This window comes from Physeter macrocephalus, chromosome 5 (genome assembly GCF_002837175.3).
Source record: "Physeter macrocephalus isolate SW-GA chromosome 5, ASM283717v5, whole genome shotgun sequence".
NCBI classification, from domain to species: domain Eukaryota; kingdom Metazoa; phylum Chordata; class Mammalia; order Artiodactyla; family Physeteridae; genus Physeter; species Physeter macrocephalus.
The window spans coordinates 52,573,889-52,593,661 of record NC_041218.1 but is presented as its reverse complement, the minus strand read 5'-3'; the positions used below and the strand labels follow the sequence as shown (position 1 = coordinate 52,593,661).

The following is a 19,773-nucleotide window of genomic DNA, read 5'->3' as shown; positions in this document are numbered from 1 at the left end:
ACCCAGGAGAGGTGGCGGGCACGGGCGGCGCATCTGGCCGGGACGCCGCCGTCTGCGGGCCCTCGGAGGGGGCACCACCTGGTCGCCGCGCCGCGGCCGGAGGGGCGGGGCCCGGCTTCCCCGAGGCGGCGGCGCCTCCTCGCTCCCAAGCGCGCACTCCCCGGCGTCCGGCGCACGCGCGAGGCCGGGAGGGAGCGCGCCCCGGCGGCGGCGGCGGCGGCGGCGGCGGGAGCGGGAGGGGGAGGAGGAGGAGAAGGGCGGCTGAGGGGAGGCTGGCTGCGCGCGCGGTGGTGGCGGCGGCGCCGGCGACCTGAGCCGGGCGGAGTGGAGAGCGACGGAGGGGGCGGAGAGAGAGGGAGGCGGAGGGGAGTGAGAGCCGCATTTCCAGTTCCCAACTACGAGTCCCGAGTTTGTAGATGGGGCTGCTCGGCGGCGCCTGCGGCTGAGGAAGAGCAGCGGCGGCGGGAGGAGGGGAGCGACGGCGGCGCGGAGGAAGCCGAGGTGCGAGCCGGTGAGTTGCCGGGGCCCCCACATCTCTCGGGTAACGGTCTCGCCGCGCGCCGAGCCGGCCGGGGGGCGCCCTGTTGCTTGCGGCTTCGCGCCACGCGGGGACCCCGGCCCGCCCCGCCCCCTCGGCACCTGGGCTCGGGCGGGCGCCGGGGGCGGCGGGGGCTGCTCTGCTTGTCTCGCGCGGGAGGGGCGCGCTCTGCGGGGCCCCCGGTTCCCGGGCTGCGGGCTTGCGGGCTGGCGGGCCGAGCGCGGCAACGTGTCTGGCCCATGCTGCCGGCCGCCGCGCCCCGCTCTCCGCCCGCGCTCCTCGGCGCAGCCCGGGCGGGGGCAGGGCTGGGGCTGGGGGCGCGGGCCCCCCTCCGAGAGCCGGGCGCGGGCGCCTGCACTCTCTGCGGCGAGAGTGGCGTTAAAGCATGAATGGAGAGCCGCGCCGGGGACGGCGGTTGCCGTGACTGACACCTTCGGGGTCGGTCCCCAGTGGGGGTGACTCCGCCGGCCTCTGGCTGCCTCTCGAGCCCCGAGTTCTTGGGGGAGGAGGCTTTCGGCGAGTACTGCTGCCACTTCCGAGGCACGAGACTCCAGTTGTTTGGCCGGAGTGGTTTTGGGCCGAGCACACGCTGCTCCGGAGGCGTTTGCGGCTGAGGCAGTGCTTTCCGATTCTGAGTACGTTGGTCTGGAACCAGAAAGGTGCTGGCTTTTTTTGTTTGTGGTTTTTTGGGTGGTTTTTTTTTTTGTTTGTTTTGTTTTTTTTGGCGGGGTGGAGGGCCAGGAGCGAGTCGATGGAGGGATCTTACGGTCGGCGTTATGACAGGATGTGGATTGGTTGGTGGGTGTTTTGGCAGAAGGACTTTTTAACACTTTCGAGGGAGTTTACTCTCAATCTCCCCAGCTCCTGGGATTACGGCTCGAGATTACATCCATTCAACTTTCATCAGTTGGGGCATGTAAATGGGGGTGGGGGCAGGCGAGGAAGGTAATTGAAGGCTGATGGGGAAGCTCAGAAAATTCGCCGCGTTACTTATCAACAGCCGGTTAAGGTCAAGCTAGCCACGTTTTACTCTTTTTCCATGCCTTTGGGGATGGTTGGAATTTTACTTTGTGCTTCCTGACTTGGTCTTCTTGTTATATGGCTCGGAACAGTGGAGGTGCGTTAAAATCGCTCTTCAATGGGAGTATGGTTTAGCAGCCATTTCTTCCCGTGAAATCTTTCAGATGGTCGTTGGGAAACTTCCGTATGCCGAATATTTTAGGAGAGGTTATACGCTGTTAACCAGTGCGGAGACAGTTGCGGTAAGCAGGTGAAACAACAGACCTCACGGTATTATTGTATCAGGTCTGATTATAGTCATGTCTTCTGAGGCCTGATTACAGTAAACAAAGAACTTTTGTGGGTTGTGTCATTTTGAGGTCATCTGTATCAGAAATCTATCATGTATTTAAATTCATGTTTAAATAGACGTTTGCACAATGTATTACTCTTTAAGGTCTATGCTTCTTTTAGTTTAGGCTAGGGTTACATAATATACAAGTGGCAACATTTTTAATAGCTCTGTTTTTGTCCTATAGAGATTGCACTCTAAATATCTTTATGCAAAAAAAAAAAAAAAATTCCGGAATGTGTGTGTGTGTCCTTTTCTAATTGATGCCACTCAGTTGCTTTTCCACTTGGAATTTCAAAATGAATTTTTTCTTTTTTTACATTCTAAATTAAATGAACACTAGAAGAATTAGGGGGTTAAGCAAGTCTGGTAGCTCTATATAAGACAGCGTCATTTTTTGTTGTTCTGTAGGCCAACTGTTGGATTTTTTTTTTAAACGAATCATATTTTTCTTAAACATTCATGGGAGCAGTTTGCATTTTTCCTGAGTCTCATTTAAGGCTGAAATTGTTCCAGAAGAGTACACAGGCTGCTTCTCTTCCTCCTCCCCCCACCCCCTCTTTTTAGCTTGGGATGACCAAGAAAATCATAATTGTGAGACTCCGTGTATGTTATCTATAGTCTGCTTTTAAAACTGAAGTTGTTTGAGTATTTACCATCCCTTTATATACTTTACCATTTAATAATAGATGGTTAGCAGAAGACAACTGAGATTTTAATTAAATGCCCTTCACTTTTTTTGACATCCAAGCTTTGTTAAAAGTAACATCAGTAAATTATTGCAAGTTACAAATAATACAGGGTTAGTGCCGGTCAAAGGCTACCTAATTATAAAAACACCAAGAAAATAAATATTAAAAGAGGCAAGAGGAGCCATTTGTACTTTTTATGTCACTCGCTGTATTATAAATTACCTAGTTCTAGGTGGTTTTTTAAAAAGAGTGTCTTGCAAATTAGACATTAGGTTTTTAGCACTGGTTATAATTTTCTTTAACAAGATGGTTCATTTGGTAAGTGACTAAATTTGTATCAGAACATCACTTCAGGTAGATGTAGTTAACCTGCAAGGGATGTGCTCGTATTTATTTCTGGAGGAATGAACACCTGCCCATTAGATAAAACAAATACTGGGCTGAGGATATCATTAAATTATTCCTAAAAAATTGTACTGAGAAGAAAGAACCTATAGATTCTTTCCTTCCAAAAATAGTGTTCACATTTATGATATCATAAGAGCAGAAAAGCATACAAGGTCTCTTCACTGATATGGTGCTAGTATTGAATTAAAGGTTTGATTTCTTCCTTGTAGTTACCAGATTCTGCATAGATTACTTTTTGTCAGTCTCACAGAAGCTGTGATCATTTCCCAACTCTTCCTGTTATTTGTATGTGAGACCACTGGGGGGAGACTTTACAATTTAGGTTGACCATATCCCTCCCTCCCATACACCACTACTAATCATCCCTGAGCACGTGCCAAACTGCTGGAAATATGTTGAGGAGGATGCCCTCAGAATCAAGTCTTGATCAAGGTGTCTAAATGACTTTTATTTCTTTAACTCACACCACACTCAAAAAGTACCTCTCTTTATAGATTGTGTTATAAACAGTCTACTTTTTGGTTACGTGGGCTAACTAAATATCTAACATAGTGAAAGATGAGATTCATGAATACATTAGTGCTTTCAAAGATCTGACTTTACTGATATTAATCTTAGAAGCAGTGCAGGTTTAATTACTTGCTTTGCGTATATAGATATTAGTTGTCCGGAAAGATCTGGAGAGAACACCATCTTATGTGAGCTGTACTGTATCCAAACCTCTTAAAGCTGATTGTTCTCCTAATTTAAAAAGCTTTCAGAGGAAAAGATATTGAAACATCCTTTGTACCTAATTTTTATCACATAGGGGAAGTTCTTCCTTTATCATAGTAATAGAGATAAGATCGAAACCCACAACTTTGTTGACCATTAAGCTGTAGCTATTCTCAAGAGGTACAATAAAGTCAAAGAAGTTTAGTTTCCAGTTTTCTCTTCTGACAATATTTAACTTTGTTAACATCCAATTCAATAATAGTGAACTCAGCAAAGGATGTTATTTTTATAGTAGCTTAGAAAGGACTTCAGTTTTTAAGTTCTCCTTTAAGACCTTTGTGCAATGTTGATCGTAGTATATAGATTCATTCACAGTATAATAAGTAGTACAGAATTTGAAGTAGTTTCTACCATCTTTCCTGGTTTCTTCTTTTTTTAAGATGGCTTTGCATTTTTTTCTTAAAACATTTCATAATCCTCCAGAAGAGATATTTTCTGCTTAGGAAATGCTCATTCCTAGCTAACCTCAACATTGTGTTTAATACTTGGGGAGTAGTTTCTAAAGGTCTATAAAGTTATCACTGATGCAAAGCAAAATGAGAATTAAAGACAATGTAGTGAGTTTTTCATAAAGCTGAAGTTATTTTCAAATCCTTTCCTCTGCCTACTAGTTCCTATACATGATCTGATTCCTACTTACTTTACCAACTTACACTTTTTCCTCTTAGATCAATTACTCCATTACCACTTCTTTATCATTCCCCCTTGTTCACTATATTCCATCTACACTGCCCTTCTTTTTTTCCCCTCAGAAATGTCATGGCTTGTTCCTGACTTAGGTCTGTTCCCTCTGCCTGGAATTCTCATCCTAAAACATGACCCAACTGGCTCCTCATCATTTCAGGTTTCAGTTCAATTACCTTCTCAGATGAGCATTATTACCTAACCACCCTGTCAGAATGGCACCATCCTCATTTCCCTGTATCCCATTACTTAATATTTTTTCTGCAAACTCTTTATCATATCTGAAATTGTATTTTTATTTTATTATCTGTATACTCTCACTAGAATGCAAGGTCCATTAGAACAGTGATTTTTATCTCTTGTTTAACAGTGTATGCCAGGAACTTAGACTTGTTCCTGGCACACAGCTGTCATTAAATATAAATATTCCTTTTTTAAAAAATTGAGGTCCTATCCCTCCTGAGGCTTTGGTGTTAAAATGTTCCTTTATGAAACGATTTGAGTAGATGATAGTTGTAGTAAGTAGGCCACTTTTGGCTGTAAGTAATAGAAATCCATTCTAAGTGGTATGAACAAAAAGTGAGATATACTGTAAAGATGCAGGAGTTATACTGTAAAGATGCAGGAGTGTCTAAAGGAATCCAAGGGTTCGGACTCTGGAACTCCAGTGCCAGCAGGATACACTTCATCTCTTCTCTTTACTCTTCACTGTGCATTTGCTTCACGTCTTCTAAAGCTGTAGGGGACCACTTCCTAGTCCTCGTAATAGATGGCCACCAGCAGCTCCTAAATTTTCCCTGCACCGGCCCAGACAACAGAAACAGACTCATCTAGCACCCATCCCTCCCCTGTTCAACAAACTATACCATGTTATTAGAACTTGCTTGTACTTGCTGTAATCATGTGAAATAGGATTGGGCAGTCAACCCAAATAGGTGCCCCAATAATAATTCATTTTCACCCTTGACCACCCCCCCCCAAAAGGCTGGTTTCCCCTCTTTTAAATTTTGCTGCTATATGTAGTTGGAAGATTTGAAAAGCACTGTCCTGGGTTTATATAAAAGAAATGTCCCTTTATGGAAGGAACTTACCATTTGGTTGAGGATAATACATACATGAAGGAAAGAAACAAAGTGGCATGAACTGAGGAAAATATTTGCAACTTGTATTACAGACAAAAAGCTAACTTCCTTAATTTATGAAGAGTACCTGCAAATTGATAAGAAAAAGACCAACCATAAAGTGGGCAAAGATCATGAACAGATAATTCACAGAAAAGGAAATTCTGATCATTCTTAAACATATATATCAAGATATTCAACCTCACACACAATGTAAATATCAAAAATTAAAACTATGAGATACTATTTTCACCTATTAGATTGACAGATAAAAAAGTTTGATAGTACATTAAAAAAATTATTTTATATTGGAGTATAGTTGATTAACAATGTTGTGTTTCAGGTATACACAGATTCAGTTATACATATACATGTATCCCTTTTCAAATTATTTTCCCATTTAGGTTATTACAGAGTATTGAGCAGAGTTCCCTGTGCTATACAGTAGGTCCTTGTTGGTTGTCTGATAGTACATTTGAAGAGGATAGAGACTAACAGATGTTCTCACTCATTGCTGGTGGAAGTATATATCAATAGAATTTGATGTGATTGAAATTTCTGAAGATTACTAAGGTAAAAAGAACTACCTGGGAATATGTATAAATTGGTGTAGCTTTTTATGGGAGAGGAAAGAACTAACTTATTTACCTGAACACTAACTTGTGTTGCTTTATTTTTGGCTTTAATCATGAAATAAACCCAGGCTAAGGTAAAGCCAGCAAGATTCCACACACACACACCCTGCCCCTCAACACACACACACAAAGGAGATTTTTTTTTAAGGATCATATTCAGTTCCCCTTCCCAGACCACCTTTTCTTCTACCCTAGTACTGGTGAAGTTTGTGTCTAAATCACTGAGATTTCCATATGCTTTGTATCTTTTCAGAGCCTTGTACTTTGTTAGCTACTTAGTAACACTTAAGTAAAGATTGAAGTGAACAGGGCTTAGCTTATTGGCTTTTTATAGCCACTTCATAATTTTATGCTTTTGGAAATCTTTTGTAAAAAATGATTTATAATTTCACTTAATATATGTACTTCAGATTTTATTACAATAAATGGTCATAGAACACTTTTATAAGTTTATTATATAATATATTAATGGAACTTTTACATGGTTCCTTTGTTCTATGAAATATTGTTAGATCTTAGCTGGGTTGGAAAAATGTTGTGCAAAGATGGGGGAGGGCAGCTGAAATTCATGGACCTTTTCTAGAAAAATTCGTGAGAAAGCGTGAGGAAGATGACTGAGCAGATCAGGGCCACATGCTTAGCAAAGGAAAAGTAAAGAGTGAGGGATTTATAGAAAGTCTGTGGTGGAACCCAGAGGGGCTACATCTTGGGAGAAGTTTTAACCTAGGAAAATGCTGTTGATTTAGTTGAATGCATACTTTGAGGATACATTATATCCTTCATGAGACTTTAATTCTGTAGGTCTTTTGCCATAAATTGGCTCTGATACAGGGGTTCTCTACCTGAGTGGGTATCAGAATCCTTTAGTTATCCCACACCAAAGGATTCTAACTTAGTAGGTCTGGAGTGGGGCCAGAGCATGTTTATATTTTTTAAACCCCCAAGAGCCAATATTTGTAAGATAATACATCCTATAATATACTCTTTTTAACGACTGAATCAGTCAGCATAGCTTTTATGGTCCTTTACCATTTAGGTAACTAACCTCAGAAGGTCTGTCTCACCTTGGTATCTACTTTAGCCAGATTGATAGCTCTACAAGCATCTAATTGATTCCCATTGCTTTGCTCACCTTCATGCTTTCCCCTTCTTTGCCCCCTTGTTTCTTCTCTGCTAATAAATGTTTAAGCTTGCCTCCCCCAAGAAGCTGTCTTTGGCTGGCCTCATCCACCATTTATCTTTTCAGTATAGGACAAATTATAACGTAACACTGACATAGCTGGTAGGTACACATCATATGAGGGGCTGATTCATGTGTTTTCACTCCTGAGTCTTGTGTATGTATTCCCCTGTTTTACTGTTTGAACATCCTTATTTTTTCCTCTTGTACCAAGAGCTTGGAGCTTAGACATAGTTGGCTTAGTATCGATAATGGCATCAACAATATATTTGAATGCTTACTATGTTTCAGGAGCTTTGCTAAGTGTTCTCCACACATTATCTCATTTGCTCATCAACAGTTTTTTAAAAATCAAAACCTTTTCTGATTGAGTTAGTTTCCTGTGGCTGCTGTAACAAATTGCCACAAACGTGGTGGCTCAAAACAAAAGAAGTTTATTCTCTCACAGTTTTGGAGGCCAGACGTCTGAAATCAGTATCATTGAGCCAAAACAGGGTGCTCCCTCCAAAAGCTCAAGAAAAGACTATGTCCCTTGCTTCTTCTACAGTTGCTGGTGGTGCCAGAATTCCTTGGCTTGTGGGTGCATCACTCCAGTCTTCAAGGGCAGAATTTCAAATCTCCCTCAGCTCTGTTCTTCTCATCACATTTTCCTGTGTGGGAGAGAAGGAGAACTCTCTCCTTGCCTCTCTCTTATAAGGACACATATGAGGCCCCCCGCTATTGTTCCAGGATAATCTCCCCGTCACAGGATCTAAGGATGTTAATCACAGCTACAAAGATCCCTTTTGCAAATAATGTAACATTCACGGGTTCCAAGGACTAAGACATGGATATCTTTTGGGGGACCATTTTTCAGTCTACCACTGTGATAATTCAGATGGTCCAGAAAAGGAGGGCTGGTAAAAGTCTTCTTGCCCCACCCTCATTCCTCTCTTTCTATATCATTGTTTCTAAGCTAGAGACAATTTTGCTGTCCCCTCAGGGACATTTGACTATCATAACTGGGAGGAGGTTGCTGTTGGCATCTATCAGGTAGAGGCCAGGGATGTTGCAGACAATGTACAGGACAGGCTGTCCCTCACAAAGAATTATCCAACCCAAATATCATAGTGCTGAGGCTGAAAAACCTTGTCCTAAAGGTAACTATTACCAATAGTTTTTTGTATATCATTCCTGAAAAAAAAATCTTATATTAGCATATATGATGAGTAAAGCCCTCCGATGTGATTTGATTATGTCTGGTGGTAGTTTTTGGTTGATTGAAAGTTGATTTAAGTGAAGTGTCATAAAAAAATGACTCAATATACCTTAAATAACATATTTTCACTTTCAAAATATAAATATACGTGCATGCACCAATCTTTTCTTTGAGTATGTATCTTTTGACTGGAGCTCTGGGTCAACATTCTTATATAAACTTGTATATTATCCACCGATCCTAACTTAGTAGCAAAAACTTTAAAGTTTGTGAAGGAATCTGAGTGTAGGATCCTTGTAGTGTTTTGTGACTCCTGGATTGTTTATAGCTGTCTTGCTTACACTTAATTATACAGCAATTTGGATTTTTTGTTTTCTTGTTTTGTCACTTGCTTTCTTTGGGTCTTTCCAAAGCATTCAACTTGGTTTTCATATGAAGAATAATATAACCCTCATGGTCTTGTATCAAATACAACATATATATATATATATATGATGTGTGTGTGCACGCACACGTGTATGTGTATAAAGAAATCCAATTTTGTACAGAAAAGAATGGCTCTAAGATATTGCAAGTACTTCTTCCAGTTGTAGCTCATTTAAATAGCTTCTCATCTGGTGATACGGTGAGAGCTAATGTCACAGTTACTTCCAGATTTTTGGAAGTTTTAGAAAATTTTGTTTTAATACTATAATGACAGTTTATAAATTATATGATATTACCATAAATACTTTATTGCTGTTACCACCTTAATGCTTGAGTTACTTTTCATTAACTGTAACAAATATTATTTGGAGTTTTGCTTACTAGCAAAACATTTTCACTGTTTCTTATATAGTGAAATGATACAGTTTCTTGAAACTGGGTACTTTATTATTTTTTTACTCAGCAAGGCAAGAGAGTTAGCGATATGGGTTGTAATTCCAGTTTTTCCAACTTCCAGCTCTTTTACTTTGTTCAGGACACAGAGCTCTGTGTGGTATAAACAATACGCTTGCTGGCAGAGATTCTGGTGTTACTACTAAACTCAATATACCTTATCTCTAAAATAGGGATTATAACATCTACTTTATAGGGTTGGTGTAAGATTTTAATTGGATAATATATGTAAAGTGTCTAGCACAGAGTCTGGTACAGTAAATATCAGTATCCTTTTCTTCTCTTACTGTTTGGTACAGTGTTATGTGTACAGTGGATAATATTTGTTGAACAAATATGTCTTCAGTCCCTTTGCTTGATTCATACTTTCACTTTTTTCTTTCCAGTGTAAGAGCTATGTCTGTTAGTAAATATTTTTTAAAAGAACTTTGCTTTTAAAGTAGTCCAGTAAGTTATGTGCTGTTGACTAAAGTTAATAAGTCTTATTTTTATATGACATTTCAGTGTGTTTACAAAGGCAAGTTAAATATTGGGTGGAAAGATGACTGTGTAACCTAAAAAATTCCTTCCAACGTAATCTAAAATTTTTATAAAATTCACACAATCCTGAGTTTTCCTCCTGCTTTCCCCCTAAAATCTAAAGAAGTAAGTAGTGTTTGAAAATGTAGCACTTTGTTTGGAATGAAGAAAATGACCATACTTATAATATGTTCATAATGATCCATTTATCATATAATAGGAATTCTTTAGTATTTGGAATGAATGTTGCTGTCTTCAAGTGGATTTGTCTTTTTATTTTGCCTTGAACATGTATTTTTATATACATATAATAAAATGTTTTACGGGAAGTTTCATTTTACATAAAACTATTTGCCTTTTTATTCATCTATTAAATATCCTATCTGGGACTTTGGTATTAGAAACTTGGGTAGCTGAGTTAAAGAAATTTAATTCATTGAATTTGCTTATTTTAGAAAGTAAATGATGGTCGTGCGTAATTTTATGTAAGTTGATTCAGATGTTTTTAATTTACTTTTTTAAACTAGTATTTTGGAATGGGGGATAAATGAAAAAAATTAAACCACGTTTTTAAGAAGGTTGGAACACCCTGGGAGGCACATGGGCAAAGCCACCACAGTATGCGCTTGCCATCCTTAGCACTGGGTTCTTGAAAAACCCAAGTAGAGAAATTTCCCCTGAAGGAATTTAAACTGTTGTGGGGGAAATAGGATTAAGGAGTCTGAGATTGTGAATGAACCCTTAAAAACCTTATAAACTTTTAATGTCCTCCCAATTAAAACATTAAATATATCAAACAAACTATCGATGACATTTTATGCAATTCAGTTTGGAAATACCAGGTACTATACAACTAGTTTCCATTTACCACTACTTTCTTGAAAGAAATGTTTCAGGATTTCCAGTCTTGGGGTGGGGGGGACAGGAAATACTTCATAAATCCTAAGAAGCATTTTTAGGACGTCTTATTCAGGGCCTTTCTTATTTTCACTTAAAGGTTACTAACTTCAACTTCTGTTTCTAACTGTTGTTTTAGAGATAGCATAACTTGGATATTTGAGGTAAAAGAATAAGCTTTTAGTAACCTTTAACTCACTCAGCTCGCTATAGCCAAGTGGGTATTTATAGTTCCTTTCCGTCCGTGGTAACTTCATGCCAGTTCATGTCAGAATGTGACATAGTGGGACACTGACTTGGCTCTGATTGTCCTTCCATTCTCATCTCTGTTCTCTCCTTCCCAACAGACTGTGATTCTGGATCAAAGGCTGGAAATTTGTTTTGTCTCTGTTTCTATCTCTTTTAGGAGTGCCCAGCAAATATCTTCTACTGTGCCATCTCTTTATTTCCCTTCCAAACCTGCAGTTCCCTCTCTTCCAAAATATCTCCAGAAACAACAGCTTAGAATTTGTTACACTCAAGTAGAAATGTTTACCAAAAGTAAATCTGTGTATATATGTATATACTGGAATTTCACATAATACAAAGGTTACTTTATATCTCTATTTGAGGGAAGAAATGGTCTTTGTGTCCCCTCAGCCAAGCATTGTCCCATGATTTTAGGCAATGCTTGATATCTATTATTGAGCAAATTAGGAAACCTCAGAAATTAGCATATAAGTAGTGGTTTATCATGTGCAGCAGACTGTAAGTTTTGAGATAGTTTAAGAAAATAAATTCTTATCTGTAGGGAGGGACTTGCTGCTCATTTGATTGGATTAATTTTTGAGATAAGTCCTAAGATGCTTTTAGCTCTAAAACTTTGATTGTAAAAAAGCAAGAAGGGGGCCATCAATTGATTAGGTATTGAATAGCCAAGAAAAAAGAATATTGTTGGGTGAGGTAACATGAATGAAGGCATTTGGGTGGGAATGAGATAATGTGGTTGTAGGTATAGGAAGTAAAAAGATCAATGTAGTCAGGACAGAGTTTGTATTAGAGAACAGAGGAATTCAGTTGAATAGATGGAAGGCTAGATTTTTAAAACAGAAATTTAAGCATTTCCAGATGGCAGAAAGCCCTATTTTTCTAATGCAGTATTGTCATTAAAATGATGTTTTAACCTGATCTGTGTGATAGTCTTATGCTGAGTGGATTACAGCAAAGAAGAGAATAGTAGTAGAAGACTTGCAGTGGTAATTTAAAGGTGAAGCAGCGAGAGCTTGGAAGACAGGTGGCATAGAGAATGGGGAGTATAAGATGAATACAGGGAAATTGTGAATTCACTGTGGCTGATGAAATGGAATATAGAGGTATTTTTCAAGGTAGTTTTCAAGGGATTCCTAGCCAAAGGACAGTCCCTGGATTTTCAGGGTTTGGGGATCTTTTTCCAAGATAAGCCCTGTTCTTGTTTTAAAGGTTCATTTAGGTTCTTATTTTTAAGTAAGTTGTTTCATTCCTTAGATTTAAGCAGGCTGTTCTCAACTGTATTTGACCCTTTTTATTATTATTAAAGGATGGAAAAGTTCTTTTGAGACCACTTACATGGGTAGTAATTAGTAAGTCAAATTTCATTTGGACCAGCATGATATACTGTTAACTTTCAAAGGAAGGGTATTTACCATAATGATGATGGAGGCACTGTGTGCCTGTTGTCCTGGAGGGGAGGGACAGAGAAACTAAAAATTAGGAAAAGGGGAAACTTAGAAAAGCAAGACGCTGATAGTACTGATGAAGATGATAAGAATATTAAGCCAGGAATATTAAATTTTAAAAGCATTCAAATGCCTGTAAAACAATTATTAACAGTGTTAGAAGTTGTGGGGAAATATGAGAAGTATGTGATTTGATTTTTATTATCAGCATATATAAAGAATGGTCATGGGCCTTCCTCTCTGACTTTTTTTTTTTTAATTCATAAAAAACCATATAGTAAATACCTCTTGCAACCATGGTCATACTTTCTCTAGAAAGCCAAATTGTTATGAGACATTTACTGGGTGATGAAGAAAAGTGAGCTGATTTTGATGCTAGAAACGTCAAACTTTATTAGCTTAGTTTGCATTGTATTTCAGTGTATATTGTGTAATTGTGTATATTGTATTTCAATGTAATCAATGTATATTCTAAAATATACCACTGAATCTTTAAGGGGGTCAGTTTTGCTTCCGACAGGATATTTGGTAGTATCTGAAGATTTTTGGTTGTCACAGTTTGGATAAAGGTGCTTATTAGCGTCTAGTGCTTAAGAGGCCAAGGATGCTACTAAACAATTCATAGGACGGTCCCCCATAACAAGGAACCAAGATGCCAGTACTGCCAAGATTGAGAAACCCTGGAATATGGAGTAGGCAAGTTCTTCCCGGGGAATTTTAGAGACCTGGTCAATTTATTATTTCCTTTTTTCTAGATTTGACCAGGTATTGCCTTCTGTTAATGCACTTTCTTCCCACAGCTTACAATACACTTGATTGTCACAGTTTTCTTTATTGTGTTATCCTACGGCTATATCTTGGATACTTTGATTAGACAAATATTTCCAAATACTTCGACCTGTCTTCTCTTAGGGTGACATTTTTCTGCTAGGACTATGTTTCTTGTGTTTCCTTTTACTAATTTAATTCTTGAGGGATCACCCTATTTTCAAATTCTGAGGGCCTCTTGATGCGATTTCTTAAGTATTTGCTTTTGTGAGAAGGCTTTTTCATGTGCTTCAAGTCCCAGGTCTGGGTTGAGCTAGTTCTTGAGTCCAGGTTTTTGTTTTTTTTTCTCATGATATTTGTATCTATTGTAATATCTTCGTGCAAGGTAATTTTTTTTTCTGACAATATTTGAAACTGTTGTAATCTTTCTATTATACAAGTTCATTTAAATGAAATGTTTAACTCCTAGAAAAACCGTCTAGGAGTTATTTCTTTTAGAATAATTTTATCCCTGCTTATAGATAAAGATTACCCTACATAAAACAGTTGCATATGAAAAGGTATTTTAAAAGGTATTAAAATGGTTTCATAATGGTAAGTGAAAAACATTAGGAACCAGTTTTTTTTCCTTAACATACCTCAATTTGATGTTCATCTAAACATATTGACCATTTAGTAAAATATAAGTGCAGTATGCCTGTGTGTACAGTTGACCCTTGAATAACATGGTGGGTGGTGGGGTGGAGGGGCTGATAGTCTGGATATTTATCATTGGCCCTCTGTATCTGTGGTTCCTTGGCACCTATGGGTTCAACCAACCACGGATCGTGTAGTACTGTAGTATTTACTATTGAAAAATATCCACGTGTAAGTGGACCCACACAGTTCAAACCCCGATTGTTCAAGAGTCAGCTGTACTAGCTACTCTGTGTACTGGAAAGGAATAGGGAGGGAAAGCAAAAGTATAAAGAAATTATGTAGTAGTCAGGATGTGATGGATCCATATTGTGTGTGTGTGTGTGTGTGTGTGTGTGTGTGTGTGTGTGTGTGTGTGTTGAAAATTTGTCATCTTTGAGAAGCGAAGTTCTGGAGTAAGTGTAGGCGTTTTTTTTTTATAGTAAATATTTTGTGTCTACTTCTAGTGCACATCACTTATATCTTAATCTTCCATTTTCATCTGTGCAAATGTTTCATTAATTGACCTTCCATCAGTCTAAAACTGATCTGCCTCACTGATAGATCACTTGTTAAAAAAAGGCTTTCATTGGCTTGTTAAGCAACATATTCTGGAACTGCACAACAGAACCATCCTACCCCACCACTTCAAATGTGCGTAGTTATTGTTTTGAGTCTTGACTCCTTCCTTGGGCTTCTGTCAGCCGTGGAGAGCACTGCAGTTGCAGCTGCTGCCTCACAAAAGAAGTTTCGGATCCTCACTGCATGAGCACACAACCAGCATCAGTAAGTCTGTTTTAATTCAGGAGATACTTTGGCTAAGAAATATTTAAATGCTGGAAGAGACTGCTCTTCTGAGTCTAGGAATTGTAGGGTAGTCGGATGCACTGCTTTTATCCTTGGTGTGCTGAACAACCCAGTTTATCTAAAAGGAGAGATTTATGTTGACTGATGAGCAGGACAGCTGTCCCTCCCATTACTTGTTTATATAAATTTATTTTTAATTTTTAAAAAATATTAATGATAAACAGTTAAAATAGTACAGAAGGATGAATGTACAATGAAAGTTTCAAATTTTCTGTTTCCAGTTTTACTTCATAGAGTTATTTGTTGATAATAGCTTCAGATTTAGTCATATCAGTAAAGTGTTTCTCCACAATTGCTCTTTGGCATTTTTGGCAGTACTGTGCTTTGTCTTGTGGGATTGTGCTGAACACCACTTAAAGTTTAGCGCCCCTGTTCTCTACCACAGACATTGGAGCATCAAAGATGCCCTCACACATTTCCAAATGCTCCTGGGGAGGGGAGCGGTACTTAGCCTGGGTGAGAGTTTTGTAAATTTTAAAATTACGCTGTGTGTCTTAGAAAACATATGTCTATTTTTTCAACTTTACCCAGTAACTATTGACTCTACTATAAAAGAAGAATATTTGAGCACACATGCACATCTCAAGGGAGGCCCAGAAAAAAATCCACTTGGGAAGAACTGTGCTTAGCTCTGATGGCTTAGATTACAACATTTATTCAATCTTACCTGCATTCCTTTATGATAGTATTACTCTTGTGTTTTCAATTACCTATCTTTTTTTTTTTCCTCATGAGTGTTTTTTGTTATTTTCGAATTGTGAGCTCATGCTTGGCAGGGTTTTATTCAAGGGATTCTGTGCAACCTGGTAGGGGACACGTTCCTCCAGGGAAGATTTGCTAAGGGTTTTCTTTGGCACCTGTGTAATTTCTCAGCTTCGGGTTTTCTGAACTAGGTAGGTATATTGGAACCCTGAATCCTTGAGAGTAAGCTGTGGTTACAAATTCTCCGGTAGTATTTGCCCCCTAATACAGAGCTCAAGCTGAAAAAGGCTCATTTCCTCGTTGTCTTCCTTGGCCAACAGGGACAACTTTGCCAGGCCACTCTTTTACCAGGTGAGGCTTAGTCCTGTAACATCCCTGATCTATATGGAGGGGTCTAATTGGCAATTCTTCTTTTTGAACAGACCAAGGCCTAAACTGCTGCTTCTGAACTAGGTACTGAAATCTGCAAACACTCCATGTAGCCATGACTCAAGCACATGCTTACCAGTTTGTTTTTATCCTCTTCATGTTGGCCCATGAGGAGTTTCCTGAGGACTTACTCTTGTACTTGAGAGGATGTTTTTGGTACTTTGGTTAGCATTTCTAGGCATTTTGTGAGAGAATTGCTTTCAGATTTTCAAGTCCATCTTTTTGCTAGACATGCAAGCCTCTTCACCAGCTTTCTGACTTCTAGTATTTCCTAAAATTTCTGGTTTCTAATCTTTCATTTCTCTCCCATCTCACCTCTAGTACTGTTGGTGTTCTATTCTTTTTAAAAAGCATGGATTCTGTCATTTCAGTGGGACCTCAGGAGGGAGACGGTGTAGGCATGTGTGCTCAGCCTTCCATTGTGTCTGGAAGTTTGTCACATAGTTTTTAGATCTAAGCCCGTCGATGCTAACTGACCTGAAGAAAAATAAATCTCTGTAAATGCTTTTTCATTTAACTGTGACTTTTTTTTTTTTTAAGTTTGAATTTAAAGAGCGTGATGTTTGGCTATAAAAGAGGTGAAAGGACAGAGATGGAGGATGAAGTTCAGGCCGTTAACTGTGCAATTGAGCAAGGCCTTCCTGGTGTGGGGAGCTGTGTGGGGATCTTACCATGAAGTCTAAATATATAGGGCAAAATTACATTACAACAATGAGAAACTACAATTTTTTTAATTAATGCAATAAATGTTAACTGCAGTATGTTTGGCATAATAATAAGAATTAGAGTTCAAAGATAAATAAGATGCCCTTTCTGCCCTCAGAGAACCCACTCATTTTGTGGTAGAGATAGACATGTAAATACAAATACAATCACTTCTCATTATTCATTTTTTGTGGTAGTTTTGTTCTGTAAGTTCTCTGTGAACACTGAATTAGGGAGTACTGAGCCATTGTTTCTAGGCTAAAAGAGGGTTAGGTTCCTACAAGACTCTGATCACATTTTCATTAACTGGTCAATACATAACCTTGCTTTATGTGTGTTTCTGTTTAAAGACACCTTGATATATATATATATATATATATATATATATATATATATATATAGTTGATTCATTAACATTGAATGGCCAACAGCACTATAATTTCATGCCTGAAGGAAGCTCATCAGACACGTATATTTTCTCTGTAAGGCACATCACCCTACTTCTTTGTGCTTAGGAACAATGGACAGCACTTAAGCACTATGCTTGGGGGACATTTCAGACAGTGAAATCACCATGAAAAAGCACAAAAATTTGAAAAACGTGACACTAAATAAACCATGAAAAGGATACTTGTTTTTGGTGTGAGAGCTGAAACAAGAAGGCAAGGCGGAGGGAGTGTTGCCTAATTGGACCTAAGCTGGGGATGCACACACTGGGCCTGTTGTTTTTGCTGCTCTGTGTCTGCATATGACAACAAAAGCACTGTGAGTATTGACTTTGAGGCTTAAGGTAAATTTTAACAAGTGGGTGAATTCATAAATACAGAATCCGTGAATAATGAGGATCAACTCTACTATTCAGTAAGTGCTGTATGTTCTAAATCTTCTAGGATGGGTCAGGAAAGGCTTCATTTGAGACCATTAAGATAAAGTCACAGCAGTATGAAGCAATAGGTTTATGGATAGCAAATGGCTTGGTGTGGCTGGAATTAAAAGGGCCCCTTTAAAGGGGAGCAAGAGAGGATGTTTGAACAGTTAAAGAAAGGAGGGAATATAAGGTCCTTATGCCTCATATGGCCCTTATGCCATGTTAAGTAATTGGAATTTTATAGGTGGTGGGGAGCCAGTGAATGATTTTAACCAGGAGGAAACATGGTCATATTTGTATTTTGGAAAGCTCACTCTGATGGTGGTATTGGGGATAGATAAAGTAAGAAAAATAAGTAGAAGGTGTTAGAAGTTAAGGTGAGAGAGGATGAGAGTATGAACTAAGGAAGTGACAGTGGAGATAAAGAAAAAGGGATGTGTTTGTAAGATATGCAAGACAACAGATTGAAAGGTCTTGGTGGCAGATTAGGTAGCAGGAATAAAGGAAATTGAACAGGTATACCTGGGTGCCATTAATTGAGATAGGGAATACTGGAAGGTGACCAGCTTTTAGAAGTAATTTGATGAGTTTTGGGCATGTTGAGTTCATTGTGTCCATGGGATATCTTTACAGAGATTAGGCAAGAAAATATCATCTGAAGCTCAGGAGATAGAGCTTTGAGAGACATTAGCATATATTTGTTAATTGGTTGATGAATATCTGAATGCCTTCCGTGTGTCAAGGTGCTGTCCAGTGCTGGAGGAGACACAACAATGAGTGAATTTCTAGCAAGGGAGACAGACAACAAACAAAGATACTTTCAGATGAGCCCTAGGATGAAAACAAAACTGATAGGAGGGAAAATGACTGAGGATGTGTGTGAGGGAGAGGAGCTTCTTTAGACTGGGTGTTAGGGTTCACTTTCTGGGATGGTGACATTTATACTGAAACAAAAATAAAGAGAATAAGGATATGCATGTGGGTATCTGGGAAGATCATTTCAAGCAGAGAGAACAGAAGATGGTAAAGATGGGAGATGAGAAATGGGAAATAAACTGGGCATGTTTGAAGAACAGAAGGAAGGCCAGTGTGACTAGAGATGAGCGGACCATGGGAGAGAGTTGTAGCAGATGAACTCAGGGACGCACAGGGTGCCAAGTCATGAAGGCTCTGTAGGTCATGGTCAGGAGTTCGGATGTTTAAGTGCAGTGGGAAGCCTTTGGATGGTTTTAGCGCGAGAGTAACAAAATCTGTTTATGTTTTAAATGATGGTTCTAGCCAATCTAGAGAATATTGTTGAGAACTAGAGTGAAAGCAGGGGAGCAACTGAGTGACTACTGAAGTAAATGAGCAAGAGATGGTGGTGGCTTAGAGTAAAATGATAGCCGCCAGGGGTACGAGGGTTGGATTTTGAGTCAGTTACTTAAAGATTATGTACTTTTCTTCTATGACCACCATCGTGGCTGAATTTAAAAACCACTTTACCATTGGATCTGTTTTGAATTCTATGTATTTTTCTAAGTGCATGTAAAAATTAAGTGCTATCTTGAAAAAACTACCAATGAAATTTACTCTAAAATAATCTACTTTGGGGGGATACTAAAAAAGATTCAAATTTGCATATTTAATACAATCTGGCAGTGATGCTATAGTCATATTTCATGCTTATTAGTGCTTATTGTATAAAAACACAGACAATTCTGTTGGTTCAGTTATAATACTACGTATTTTCTTATAAAAAAAACCAATGGAGCCTTAAACTGCTTTATTAATTAGTGCTTAGGTCAGTAAAAATGTATTAAAAGCAGGGCTACTGAATTGTGAGAGCAAATTAGGAACAGCACTATTTGAGCTGTTTAAAAAAAAAAAACTGTAGATCTAGCTTTTCTCAGGATGAGCTCTGTACTTTATTATTTTTTTTAACATCTTTATTGGAGTATAATTGCTTTACAATGGTGTGTTAGTTTCTGCTTTACAACAAAGTGAATCAGTTATACATATACATATATTCCCATATCTCTTCCCTCTGCGTCTCCCTCACTCCCTCCCACCCTCCCTATCCCCCCTCCCCATATCCTCAAGTCCATTCTGTAATAGGTCTGTGTCTTTATTCCCGTCTTACCCCAGGTTCTTCATGACTTTTTTTTTTTCTTAGGTCCCATATATATGTGTTAGCATATGGGATTTGT

General features: G+C 39.1%; 1 protein-coding gene across 6 annotated transcripts in view; it reads left to right on the top strand.

Annotated features, from left to right (window-relative positions):
• The first annotated feature begins 351 nt into the window (after positions 1–351).
• Positions 352–19,773, top strand: part of PALS2 (protein associated with LIN7 2, MAGUK p55 family member) — a 108,680-nt gene continuing 89,258 nt past the window's right edge. For 2 of the 6 annotated variants that reach the window (XM_055084955.1, XM_028489973.2), the window contains exon 1: positions 352–511. The gene's annotated coding sequence lies outside the window, so the exon portion shown is untranslated. Of the gene's footprint in view, positions 512–1,055; positions 1,198–19,773 lie in introns of those variants that run through there. The other 4 variants (XM_055084954.1, XM_028489972.2, XM_028489970.2 and 1 more) reach the window with 3 other exon arrangements.